At 41.1% G+C, this 12,983-nt stretch overlaps 1 pseudogene; it reads left to right on the top strand.

Moving 5' to 3' along the window:
- Window positions 1-12,983, top strand: part of LOC102509434 — a 38,018-nt pseudogene that overhangs the window by 6,567 nt on the left and 18,468 nt on the right.

The following is a 12,983-nucleotide window of genomic DNA, read 5'->3' as shown; positions in this document are numbered from 1 at the left end:
CAGATGAGGTTGAAAAAGATCCTGGATTTGACAGGAGGCAGGGCCATTTCATGGAGAGGGTAGAGGCCAAAGCCAGACATTGAAAGGGATTGAAGAGTGCTCTGGACGTGAAGACTGAAAGGAGTGTCACCTCACCTGTGTTATGTAATAAATGATGGTCTATGGAACACACCAAGATTTTTTTGTTGTTCCCTTTTCTGTTGTTCTTTCTGAATTGACTCTTCATACTTCCTTGTTTTCTTGAGTGATTCATTTATCTCTTAAGTTTCAGATTGGATTAGGGCCTTGTCTCCTTATGAGTATGGATTTTGTCTAATCCATAAGTGCATTGTAGTATGTAGCATAAGAAACACTGAAGTATACTTAGATGATAAGTAATCGAAGTGTTGGCTTTGGAGTCAAGCAGCCTGAAATTGAAAGCCTGTTCAGGTGCTTACTAACTCTGTGTCCTTGCAGAGTTTGCTTTTATCCACTGTGTCTGAGTTTCTCATCAACAAAATTGGGGGTGGGGTGTTGGCAATAATGATAGAACCTAGGTCAGGGAGGTTCTGTGAGTACTAAATTACTCATTGCATTAAAAATACAAATTTATCTGGCATTTTAAGCACTCAGTAAATACTACTCAATATACCCACTGCTTTGGGATTATTTCTATGAATAGTATTCAAGTGCCTTAATGCCCTTTCCCTTCCTTCTCTTCATAATGTTGGCTTTCTTTTCCCCAGGATTGGTCATGTCCAATGGCCAGGTGTGGAAGGAGCAAAGAAGGTTTGCCCTGATGACACTGAGGAACTTTGGTTTAGGAAAGAAGAGCTTAGAGGAACACATTCAGGAAGAGGCCCGTTACCTCACCCAGGCAGTAGGGGAGGAGGACGGTGAGTGTGTCATAGGACAGTGAGTGTGTCATAGGACAGGTGCAGGAGACTGCGGCTCATTCCTTCACTGACCAGATGCTTAATAAGAGCCCATGTGCCTGCCCTGTGCCCAGCTCTGTGTAGGGCACTAAGGGGATAACAGTGAACAACTAACCATGATCTGCCCTCTTGGAGCTGGAGAATTAGACACAAGAAGATGGGTGTGAACACATTATTGATTTTAAATTCTGGTCGTCAGTTTTACTCCCAGGCACTGACTGAGTACTTGCTGTAGGTCAGACCCTGTGGAGGGTGCTGGGGCCAGTATCAGAGGTGGTTCTGTGTCATGTAGGGTAGACTCTCAGAGGAAACAGAAAGACACCAATCATCCTCTCCCTCCAGGACAGCCTTTCGACCTGACTTCAAAATCAAGCATGCAGTTTCCATTATTATTTGCTCCATCATGTCTGGGGAGCGCTTTGACTATAAGGATGATCAATTCCAAGAGCTGCTGAGACTGTTGGATGAGTTCATACACCTGCAGATGTCAATATTCCGCCAGGTGAGACATTCTCACTTCCTACCTTGGATAAGGGTATTGGGCTGATGTCAGACACAGATAAGATGGGGTCTTCTTGGTTTTGTTTTTCAGTCTAATACATAACCTTTTAAAATTGTCTTTGACACAAACATATTTGAAATCAATCTGTTGTATTTACTGTTTTGAATAACTTTGTTAAATATTTACTACAGACAAATAATACTATTAACATTTGTGTAAAGTACAAAACTCCACATGACATTCTCTTCTGAATGCATGTTGTTTTCTTTAAAAGGCACAATATCTCCATCACCTTTGAGTCCCTCCCCTCCATGTCCCTTCCTAACTCCCCATGTCTGTCCTCCCTTGGAAGTTCTCTTCTGTGCCCTGTGCTCCCTGGGCACATTGTTTTGAGATTCATATATGAGTTGCTCTTTTTAGGAGTTCTGTTTAGTTTTCCATCCTGTGAATATGGCACTGTTTGCTATTCTTTTCTCTCCTGATGACTACTTGGGTGACTTCCACTGTGGGGATGTTGTGATTAAGCTGCTGTGAACATTTTTGTTCACTCGTTCACGTGGACACATCCTTCCATTTCTCTTGCAGATTCACTTGGACATAAATAGTACTTAACGGTTCCCCAAGTGGCTTCACTGTTTACATGCCCATCCACTCTGGATGTGGTCAATCATCTACTTCTGTCAGGTATACACGTAGGGGGTTCAAGCCTCACCCCTTCTTTGCTGGGCCTGCCCTCCTCCTCTGTCCTGCTGGGCCTGTGAGTCTGTCAATAACTCTGCTCAGCTTCTTGGTCTCTCAGCCTCTTTTCTGGATTTGGAAGGAAATTCTAGGGATAATCAGCCCCAGGTGCTGAGGTATCCTGTCTCATGTCTAGAAGAGGGTTTGCTGTTATTTATACCTGACAAGCATCTTTGTCTGGAGCTTTCTGGACCCATCACACCAAAGGTGATAAAGCAGTTCCTATGAGTCCTGGCACATTAAAGGGGCCTAATGAATGTGGGCTTTTATGATTATTGTCAATGTTATTTTTGAATAATGTTCCCTGTTCTCACTTCTAATCAGGGTAGGCACCCGTTCAGTATTTCCATTTTCTTTCCTCTTCTTAGGACAGAGTCTAGAAAGTCATGAGATTTCAGGGGATACAAAGCTGCCTGTTCCTGGGGAAGACAGTTTCCTGGGTGGGGTGGGTGGGTATGATGGGGCAGTGGGGCAGGGGTAGAAGCATTTCTTAGAGACGCAAAGGAGACCAGGTACTTTGATGGACAACTACACACACCTTATCTCTGTTGACTTTTTCCAACAGTCCTTTAAGGTGAAATAAAACATCCTGATGTGTGCAAGGAGATATCGTCATGTCTAAGCAAATCTGCATACTGGTCCACAGGCTCTGTGTTAAGTGTGGGGTGGGTCTCCTGTCATGTGGTCTCCAAAATAACCCTCAAGCCTGACTGGCAGCCAGTTTAAGTAGTGAGAAACCACATTATTATTATTATTATTATTATTATTATTATTATTATTAATTATTATTATATTATTATTATTATTAATTACCAAAGTATCATAACTGGAAAACAACAGAGCTAACAGTCCAATTCCTGCCAGTTTCTCTTTAAATCTAGGCCATTTTCCATTATCTTATGCTATCTCTTTTTGACTAGATATTATAAGAGAAAATATATTTAAAACTACTCTATTTCACCATTAAACTCTCTTACCCACATGGAGATTACATCATAGTGGGGATGGACAAATATATATATACATACATACACACACACACATGTTTAACACAGATACAAGGATGCACAGACAGATAGACGTGTATTACACACACACACACACACACACACACACACACACACATACTAGTGATAATTCCAAAGAAGGAAAATAAAACAAAATAAAGGAATGGAAGGAGGGTGCAGAAGTTCTGCTAATTATAGGATCATCAAACAAGACAGGTCCAAGTAGGTGACCTTTGGGGAGCACCTTAATGAAGGAAGGGGCTGGAGTTGTGCAGATTTCAGAGGAAGACCATTCCAGGTGGAAGGAATAGCAAATGCAAAGACCTAAACAAGGACATCCTGGGTGTTACCACAGAGGCCGGTGGGGCTGCACTGGAAAGAGTAAGAGAGAGGAAGATGGCGGGGAGGATAGCAGAGGAGGAGACAGGGGTGTGAGGGGCCAGATCATGGAGAGCTTCAGGCCAGGAGAATGAGGTTGAATTTTTTTCTAAATGTCATGGAAAGTCACTGGAGGATTGAGAGCCAGAAAGTGAAGTGATCAATTAAACTGTTAAATGACCCTCCTGGGAGCTGAGCTGAATGGGGTGAAGGATGGAATCAGGAACCCTGCTGGGGGCTATCACAGCATCCACGTAGGAAATGCAGGTGTTTTGTACAAGGATGACAAAGCAGTTGGAGTGGTGACAGGTCGTCTGACACTGGTTATACTGTGGATGGAGGGCTGACATGCTTGGTCAGAGGGTAAGAAGAGGGATGAGAATAAGAAGTGTCAACGGTTACATTCTGTTAAAAAGTGGAAAACTAGTACCACCTTACCATGATTGTTTTGATTTTCTCAATCAGCTCCAGGATGTCTTTCCAAGGATAATGAAATTCCTATCTGGATCCCACTAAAGGGTCTTTAGTAACTGGGAGAACTGAAAACATTTGCTGCCTATGTGATTGAAAACCACAAGAAGGACTGAAATCCTGCTGAAGCAAGAGACTTTATTTATGCTTACATCCAGGAAATAGTGAATATGAGGAATCCAGCGTTCCTTCCTGAGTTCTGTATTCAGGCATTCAGGTAGAGGAGGGGCAGCAGAAGCCTGGAGCAGGTGTCAGAGCACAGGGGGGATGAGCCAAGACCCGCCCTGCATGGGAGGGGGGGGCGGGGGATGTAACCATCCCCCTTTTCAGCTCTTTTCTCTGTTTGCACTTATCCTCTGAAACCTCTGATATCAGTGTTCATTAAGCACCTGTTAAGGACTAGCCTCAGTGCTAGGGATTTGATGTAATGCTTCTTAATCTTCAAAGCAGTACCAAATACAGGGCCTACTTTAGGTGTGTTTCAGGTCGGTAGGATCATTTATTCACCGCTTATGAGTACTTATCCTCTGTCTCAGATTCTGCAACTACAAGATGGAACAAAGAAAATCTGTATAGTTTTGTCAGAATTAAGCGATTAATGCATAGAGGTGGCAGCAATGCCTGGCATATAATAAGCACCCAAGAAATGTCAGGCGCTGCTGTTGTCCTGATTAAAGTTCACCAGGCTTGGTTCCAATCACTGGACGAGAGGGTCATTGAAAAACGTGGAGCTCAAAGGTCTGCAGTGCTGTCAGAGATGCAACGGAAACCTAACCCTAGAGGCCTGTGTTCTCACAGAGAGAGAGGCTTTCTAAATAGCAAACAAAAAGGCTTCCAGCCTGGCCTTTTCCAAAATCCGAGCGTGTTCTCCCAGGAGTCAGGCCCTTGGCATCTGGTGAGGCATGTGGGCTTGATGGTGGAGGGTGGGAAGGAGAGGACCCACTGATGGGGAGGCTGCAGGAGGCAGGGCCTAGGAAAGGAGCAGGCAGAACTGGTGGTACAGGGAGCCCCATGGCAGGGGGGTGGGGGGGCGGAGTGAGTCCCTGAAGGGAGTGGTGTGGCTGGGATCCACTGGGGTTGCAAGGGCCTAGGGGCGGGGATAGGGGGCGGGGCGGGGCGCTCATATTAGAGCCCCGCTGGGACAGTCATTGCATCTGAACTCAGAAAAGAGAGCAGATACCACAGCCATGCTGGGCTCCTTGGGCTCCCTGGCGGCGGCCCTCTGGGGGCTGCTCCGTCTCCGCAGTCTCCTGCTGGGTGCTCTCATCTTTCTCTTCTTTGCCGATTTCCTCAAAAGTCGGCTCCCTAAGAACTACCCACCTGGGCCCCTGCACCTGCCCTTCGTAGGACACCTCTTCCTTCTGGATTTTGGGAAATTGCACCTATCGCTTCAGCCGGTAGGAGTGGGGGAAAGTGCCCTGGCGCCTCCTGACCCTGACCTGTAGGGCAAAGGCCATTCCTGGTACCGGGGGCAGGAGGATGCGGGGGGATGGGGGGGTAAGTTGACGCTAAAGCTGATATCCTGGTACCCCCTGCATTGAGCCTTGTATTCCTCATCATCAACTGTCTTGATTCCATCTGCCCCTTCTAGGGGTGAAATATTGTGAACTGTTTACATTTTAGAATGCCAGACATGCTACGTTCTTTAAGTCATTTGTGTGTCATGTTACGCACTATTGGCACATCCTGTTTGTAATATGATCACCTTGTCTCTTTAATACTGTTATCCTCAGTGTTGGGGGGAAATGCTATACTTCCCCTCTTCCAGTCTGCATTTCCCATGAGTAAATGTGATACCATTACCTAAATCCTCACCACCTTACAACTGAGTTGCTGCCATCCCCACAAGGACTGAGCCCTCACCTTCAGTCTCCTCACTCTGCAATCCACTCTCACTAAAGTAGTCATTTACAATGTCATTCCTCTCTTCAGGCTTTCTCCCTACTTCCCAGCTGCCTCCCAAGTTCAGACTCCCTAGGGAGCCGCTTGGAACCCTTCTCGTAGCCTCTTTCCACTTCTTTGTAATCATCTCCCATCAGGACTTCCTAACTGTGGTCACTCTGAATTCCCTAAAATTCTCTCCAACATCCAACACTTTCCCAAGATTATTCAGCTGCTTCCCTGTCTCTCAGCACTGGTACTTTGCTGAGAGACGACACTGTGACAGGTAGTTGTGAACATTAAATAAAACAGTGAATGGTCAATATTAATATAGCGAATAGCAGGTGGCCAACAAATATTAATTCCCCTTTGCCTAGAAATTACCTGCAGCAATTTAAACACAAGCCTATAGTGGATACTTTAGTTCACATGGAGAAGTATTTGTCACTTTCTGGGAGAAACACCCAGTTGGAACCACTAAGTGACAGAATTAGTCTATAGAAATCCAAAGCTAGGCTCCTAAATCTGTCCCCTTATTCAAGAAATGTGTTATTCAATTTCCAAGTAGTGGGAGATTTTCTTGTTTTCTTTCTGTTAATGATTTCCAGTTTGAGTCCATTACTGTCTGAGGACATATATTTATGATTTCAATTTTTTAAAAATATGTAAATGTTGGTTTATGACCCAAGATACAGCACCATGCATACTTGGAAAAAATGTGTATTCTCCTGTTGTTGGGTGGAGTGTTTTATACCATATGTCGATTAGAAATAATTAGGTGACTGTGTTCTTTACTTCTTCTGTATGCCTGTTGACTTCTTATCTACTGATGCTCAGTGACTAGGAGAGGCATATTGAAGTCTCCAAATATAATTGCCATCCTGTCTATATCTCTAGTCAGTTCTAGTACTTTTCACTTATGTAATTGGCAGCTCTTTTTATGGTGCATATACATTAAAATTGTTATGTCATGTTGGTGAATTGGTTCTTTAATTATTGTGCAATGTCCCACTTTATTTGTGGTAACTTTCTTTGCCTGAACTTTATTTTGTCTGATGTAATATGGACACACCAGCTCTCTTCTGATTAGGATTTGCATAGTGTATTCTTCTCCATTCTTTCACTTTTAACCTTAGCTTATATTGTTATATTTTCATTGAATTTCTTATCAATAGAATACAGGTGGGTCATTTTTTAAATTTTGCTCGTATCTGTCTTTTAATGTGTGAATTTTGATCATTTATATTTAAATACATTATTGATATATTAATACCTAACCCTGCCATTTTACTTTTTCTTTTCTTTTTTTTTTAAATTGTATTTTATCTCTCTCTTTCTTTTTGCTGTCTTCCTGTGTGTCACCTGAACATTATTTAAGAATTCAGTTTTTTTCTGTAGTGTTTTTGACTCTCTCTCTTTGTATTGTGTTTTACATGCTTGCTCTAAAGATACCATGCTCTGCATGCACAGCTTATTGAATTAAGAATCAATACTTTTCCACTTAAAGAGGAATATAGACACCTTACAACTTCAGGTCACTTTACCTTTTGCAGTTTTTAATACATAAAATATGTTAAATATTATCTCTGCATACGTAGAGAACTACATCAGACAGTAGTTATGACAGTTATAACATGGCTTTTAACAGTCAAGCGCAATTTTTTATTCCAGAAGAGAAGAATAGTCTCGTGTATTTACTCACTTATTTGTGCTTCCCCTTGCTCTTTCTTTTGTAACTGAAGAACTTTCTTTAGCCATTCTTTTAAAACTGGTCTGCCAGCAAAAAAAAAAAAAAAAAAAAAAAAAAAAAAAATTTCTTAGCTTTCTTTCATCTAAAAAGTTTTTATTTCACCTTCATTTCTGCAGTACATTTTCACTGGATATAAAATTCTAGGTTGACATTTTCTTTTATTCTTAAAAATATTGTGCTATTGGGGGGGGGGGGCTCCCGACTTCCTGATGAGAAATCTGTGAACTGTTTTCTCTATGAGAGATTAGTTGTTTTCCTCTGCATACTTTCAAGAAATTTTCATTGTTTTTACTTTTTAGAGATTTGATTACGGTATGTCTTGCTGTTGAATTCCTTGGATTTACTGGGTTCACTCACAGCTTCCTGGATCTACAGGTTTTACTGCTACCACGTTTGAGAATTTTTCAGATACTCGTTCTTCAAATATTTTTTCAAGTCCATGTTTTTTGTTTGTTTTTCGTTTCTTTCTAGTACTCTTGGTCACTAATGGCACTTTTGTCATCCTAACATCAGTCACCGAAGCTCTGTTTTTGTTTTTTTTTCACTCTATTTTTTCTGAGTTGTTACAATTGGGTACTTTGTCTTCATGTATTCAATTTCTTTGATTCTTCTGTCATTAATACTCTGCACTGAGTTGCTCTAATGAGTTTTTTGTTAGGTTATCTTATTTTTTATTTCTATAATTTCTCTTTGGTTCTTATGTATATTTTCTACTTCTCTGTTAAGATTTTCTATTTTTAAAAATTTTGAGTGTAATTGTTTATTAAAACATACTTATAATCAATGCATAAAAGTATTCTATAATTCCAACATCTCTATCATCTCAGTGTTGGTCTCAACTCATTCAAGTTGACTTTTCCTTGATTCTTGGTAACATGAGTAATTTTACACTATAGTCTGGACATTTTCGGTATTTTGTTATGTGACTGGGGTATTTGCGTAAATCTGCACTTTAGCAGATATTCAACCTACTTATGTTCAGTGCTGACTCTTGTTGATTGGAATTTAAATGTCAATTTAAGTTATAGAACCTTTGCAGTGCTATACTGGTCTACCACACTTATGTGTTACCCTCCCCCACAAGACTCCAGCCCACATTCTCATCCTTACAGGCTGGAGAGAATGAGGATGGGGACAAAAGACTGGAGCCCTTTGAGTAGGAAAGCCTGTTTTTTTGCTGCATGGGGAATGCAAGTCAGCAATGTCCTACAACTTCTCTATGGGAATGGGTACCTCCTTATTTCTCTCCAGTGGCAGAAATCAGAATTTTGCCCCCTGAGTCCTCCAAGGAGTCTCTCTACTGCAGTTCAGCAGTGATATTCACAATGCGGAGTCAGTAGAGGAGTGGCATCTCTTTTTTGCTTGAATCGGGTGAAGACAAGTTTCTACCCATACTTTCCAGTATTATAGCACACCCCCATTAAGGTGGAGTACACACATAGACTGAAAGTGAGGATATAGGAAAACTTATCTCATGTAAATGAGATGACAAGAAAGCAAGGGTGGCAATATTCATACCAGACAAAAGAGACTTTAAAACAAGTGCTATAAAGAAAGATGAATGACACTATATAATGATAAATGGAGTAATACAAGAAGAAGATACTACATATGTTAACATATATGCACCCTATATAGGAGTACCTAAATACATAAAACAAATACTAACAGACATAAAGGGAGAAATGGAGGGAAATACTATATTAGTAGGAGACTTTAACCTCCCACAAACATCGTTGGATAGGTCTTCCAGGCAGAAAATCAATAAGGCAACAAATATACTAAATGACACAATAGTCTATTTAAGCATAAGTGATATTTCAAGAACATTACATCCCAAATAAACAGAATAAATTTTTTTCAAGTGCACATGGAACATTCTTTATGTTAGACCACCACATACTCGGACACAAAAGAAGCCTTTACAAATTTAAGAGGGTAGAATAATTTCAGGCATCTTTTCTACCACCATGGCATGAAACTAGAAATCAACCAAAGAAAGAAAAACAAGAAAAAAAAATAAAGGCATGGGGACTAAACAAAATGCTACTAAAAAACCAATGGGTCAATAATGGAATCAAAGAAGAAAGTAAAAAATACCTTGAGACAAATGACAATGAAAACGCAACCACACAAAATCTATGGGATGAAGCAAAAGCACTCCTAAGTGGGAAGTTTGTATCAATACAGACCATTCTCAAAAAAGAACAATCTCAAATAAACAACCTAACCTACCACTTGGAAGAAGAGCAATAGGAACAAATAAAACCTGAGATCAACAGAAGGAAAGCAATAATAAAGATCAATGAGGAAGTAAATAAAGTAGAGATTTTTAAAAAGCAAAAGAAGAAAACAATGAAACAAGAGCTGGTTTTTGAAAGAGTAAACGAAATCAACAAACTCCTGGCCAGGCTCACTAGAAGAAAACAGTGGACACAAAAGATCAAAATATGAAATGAAAGGGGAGAAATTACAACTAACACTACAGAAATAGAAAAAACTGTAAGAGAATACTATCAACAACTGTATGTCCACAAATTGGACAACCTTGAAGAAAGAGACATGTTTCTAGAAACATACAGTCCACCAAAACTGAATTCAGAAGAAATAGATAATTTGAACCAGAGTAATCACTAGAAGTGCAATGGAATTTGCAATAAAAAACCTCCCTGCAAACAAAAGTCCAGGACAAGATGGCTTTACTGGGGAATTCTACCAAACATAGAAAGAAGAACTTATACCAATCCTTCTCAAACTCTTCCAAAAGATTCAAGTGGAAGAAACAGTCTCAAACTCATTCTATGAAACCACCATCACCCTGATACCGAAACCAGACCAAAACAAACAAACAAACAAACAAAAACCCCAACACTACCGAAAAAAAACATACAGGAGAATATTGTTAATGAACATAAAGCAAATATTCTCAGTAAAATCCTTAAACAGAATCCAGCAACACCTGAAAAAGTATCATACATTATGATCAAGTTGGTTTCAACCCCGGGACACAAGGATGGTTCAATATAGGCAAATCCATGGTATTTTCTCTGATGGGGTGATGGGTTGCAGGGTGCTTGGGTGACCTGGAGGAGCATAAGTGGATGGCAACTGGGGAGGAGGAGCCACAGATACCTGTAGGAAATGAACCCCTTTGTTTGATACCATGGCCTGCAGCTGGACACAGCCCTGCACACAGGAGGCAGGGACAGGGCCTACATAGATTCCTCTGTTAAATTAACAGGTCAGGAAAGACTTTGGTTAATGACCATTGAATGCTATCCAAACCATCCTTGCCCATACCTGCTCATTTGTGTACAGTCATGTCACACCTGCACACTCTTCCATTGTCTCTCTCTTCCTTCCTCTCTCCACCCGCATCACTCTCATTCTCACATTAAATCTCTCATCCCACTAAACTCTAAGGTCCTCGCACCATCTCAGGTTCATGTCTTTGTCCTTATGTCCTATATGATGCCTGCCAATTCCCTCCAAACCCAATAGCTTTCTCACCTTGGCTAAGTTACTTTGGGTGTGACTCATTTTTCTTTACTGAAAGACAATGACAATCATTACTTCTGTAGGGTGGTTGTGAAGTAAATGGGATAAAATGGGAAGGTGCTTAATATGGCATCCAGTGGATGTGGTTGTCTGTGAGCCCAAGTGCCTTTCTCCAGCACATTGTCCATGTGCCCTTGTCCAGTCTGTCACCATGAGTGGATTCATCCAGGTCCCTTTGCACACAAAATCATTCATTCCTCAGAGTCTGGAGTGGCTGTTTTTCAGATACCAGGAGACAAAATGCCTTCCACATTACTGGTCTCAGTCTTCCTCACAGAAACCTTTGAGGGAGGAATAATTTCCCCCTTTCAGCAGGGGGCTGAAACTCAAAATAAGTGAAGGAATTTGCCTGAGAGCTCCCAACAGTCAAATATGGAGTTAAGATTTACACATGGCTCCAGAATTAGTGTGCTCTTCTCCACACCTGACCCCAGCCCTATAATGACTTTTCTATTATCTGGAGCATGTTTGCAGAGGGGACATTCTCTTCTGGTTAAACAGAAATGGTTTGCTAAGAAGTCCAGGCTTCCAGAAATTTTATAAACATATCTCAGCTTCCTCTGGTGAGTCACTTGTGATGAATTCTCTCCCTTCACTAGACTCTAAGATGCTTGAATTTAGCGCCTTCTTTGTTTTATTATAGTTGTATCTTTATGCCTTGTTCATAGGATACATGGTACATGCTCACTCAATTCAAATAGGTTGAACAAATGAATGAAAAATCTTAAGGAAAGTTTATGTCCTGTAGTGCATTCAACCAAATCTAGTTGAGAGGAGGACAAATGGAAAAGGAAGAGATATTCCCACCAGACCCAGGTGCGCACGCGCGCACACACACACACACACACACACACACACACACACAGACTCCCTTCAATATGAGCTACACACACCTTTCGTTCTTGGACACACAGACACGCTCATATTCAACTGTGACCTTTTTACTATTTTTCAGATTGTGAAGAAATATGGGAACCTTCTTGGTCTGGAATTTGGTGGAATATCTTCAATTATTATAACTGGGTTGCCCTTACTCAAAGAAGTCCTTGTCCACCAGGGCCAAAACTTTTTGAACCACCCCATAACACCTTTCACAGGCCGTGTATTTAAGAACAAAGGTAAGACTCATATGGTTGTGATTCTTGTGGTCTGTGAAAGGTGCCTCTGTGACTGTAATTCTCCAACACTCCCAGCGACCAGGCCCATCATGAAATTTCTGCCCCTGAAAGAAGCTTAGTGCCCACATTTCCCTGTTGAAGGCGCATCCTCAGGGAACCTGGCAGGGTCAGCTCCAACGTCATGGATTTGGGAGAAGCTGTCACCTGCATGAACTTTCTCTGGATGCTTTGATAAATCTGGATGCTTTGATAAATGAAAGCATCCAGAGAAAGTTCATGCAGGTGACAGCTTCTCCCAGATGATGTGATTTAGTCCACATCACTAAATGATGTGATGTGTTTTGTAAGAAGAGGAGGAGGCAATGCATTCCAGGTCTCTTTTTCTGCTTTCCCATTGAAATCTCTTCCCTCAGGAAAATGGATGTGGATCTGCGTCCTCCTGCTGAATCTGCTGATCCCCTCTTGCCTCTAGTCACTTACACTTTCATATTAAGGCTGTGCCTCACAAGGTATCAAGATCCTCTAATTCAATTTTAGAACAGTTTGAAATGCATACTTCACAAAATCATTAAATAAACTTACGGGTTGAAAAATCCAAATAAAAAATTCAAATAAATTCTTCTGCCAAAGCATCCTTATTTTCAGGTGTTCTCAATTCCTTTTTGA

Source organism: Camelus ferus, chromosome 13, assembly GCF_009834535.1.
Source record: "Camelus ferus isolate YT-003-E chromosome 13, BCGSAC_Cfer_1.0, whole genome shotgun sequence".
In the NCBI taxonomy this organism is placed as follows: domain Eukaryota; kingdom Metazoa; phylum Chordata; class Mammalia; order Artiodactyla; family Camelidae; genus Camelus; species Camelus ferus.
The sequence above is the reverse complement of the archived record's forward strand: the minus strand, read 5'-3'. Positions and strand labels throughout refer to the sequence as shown.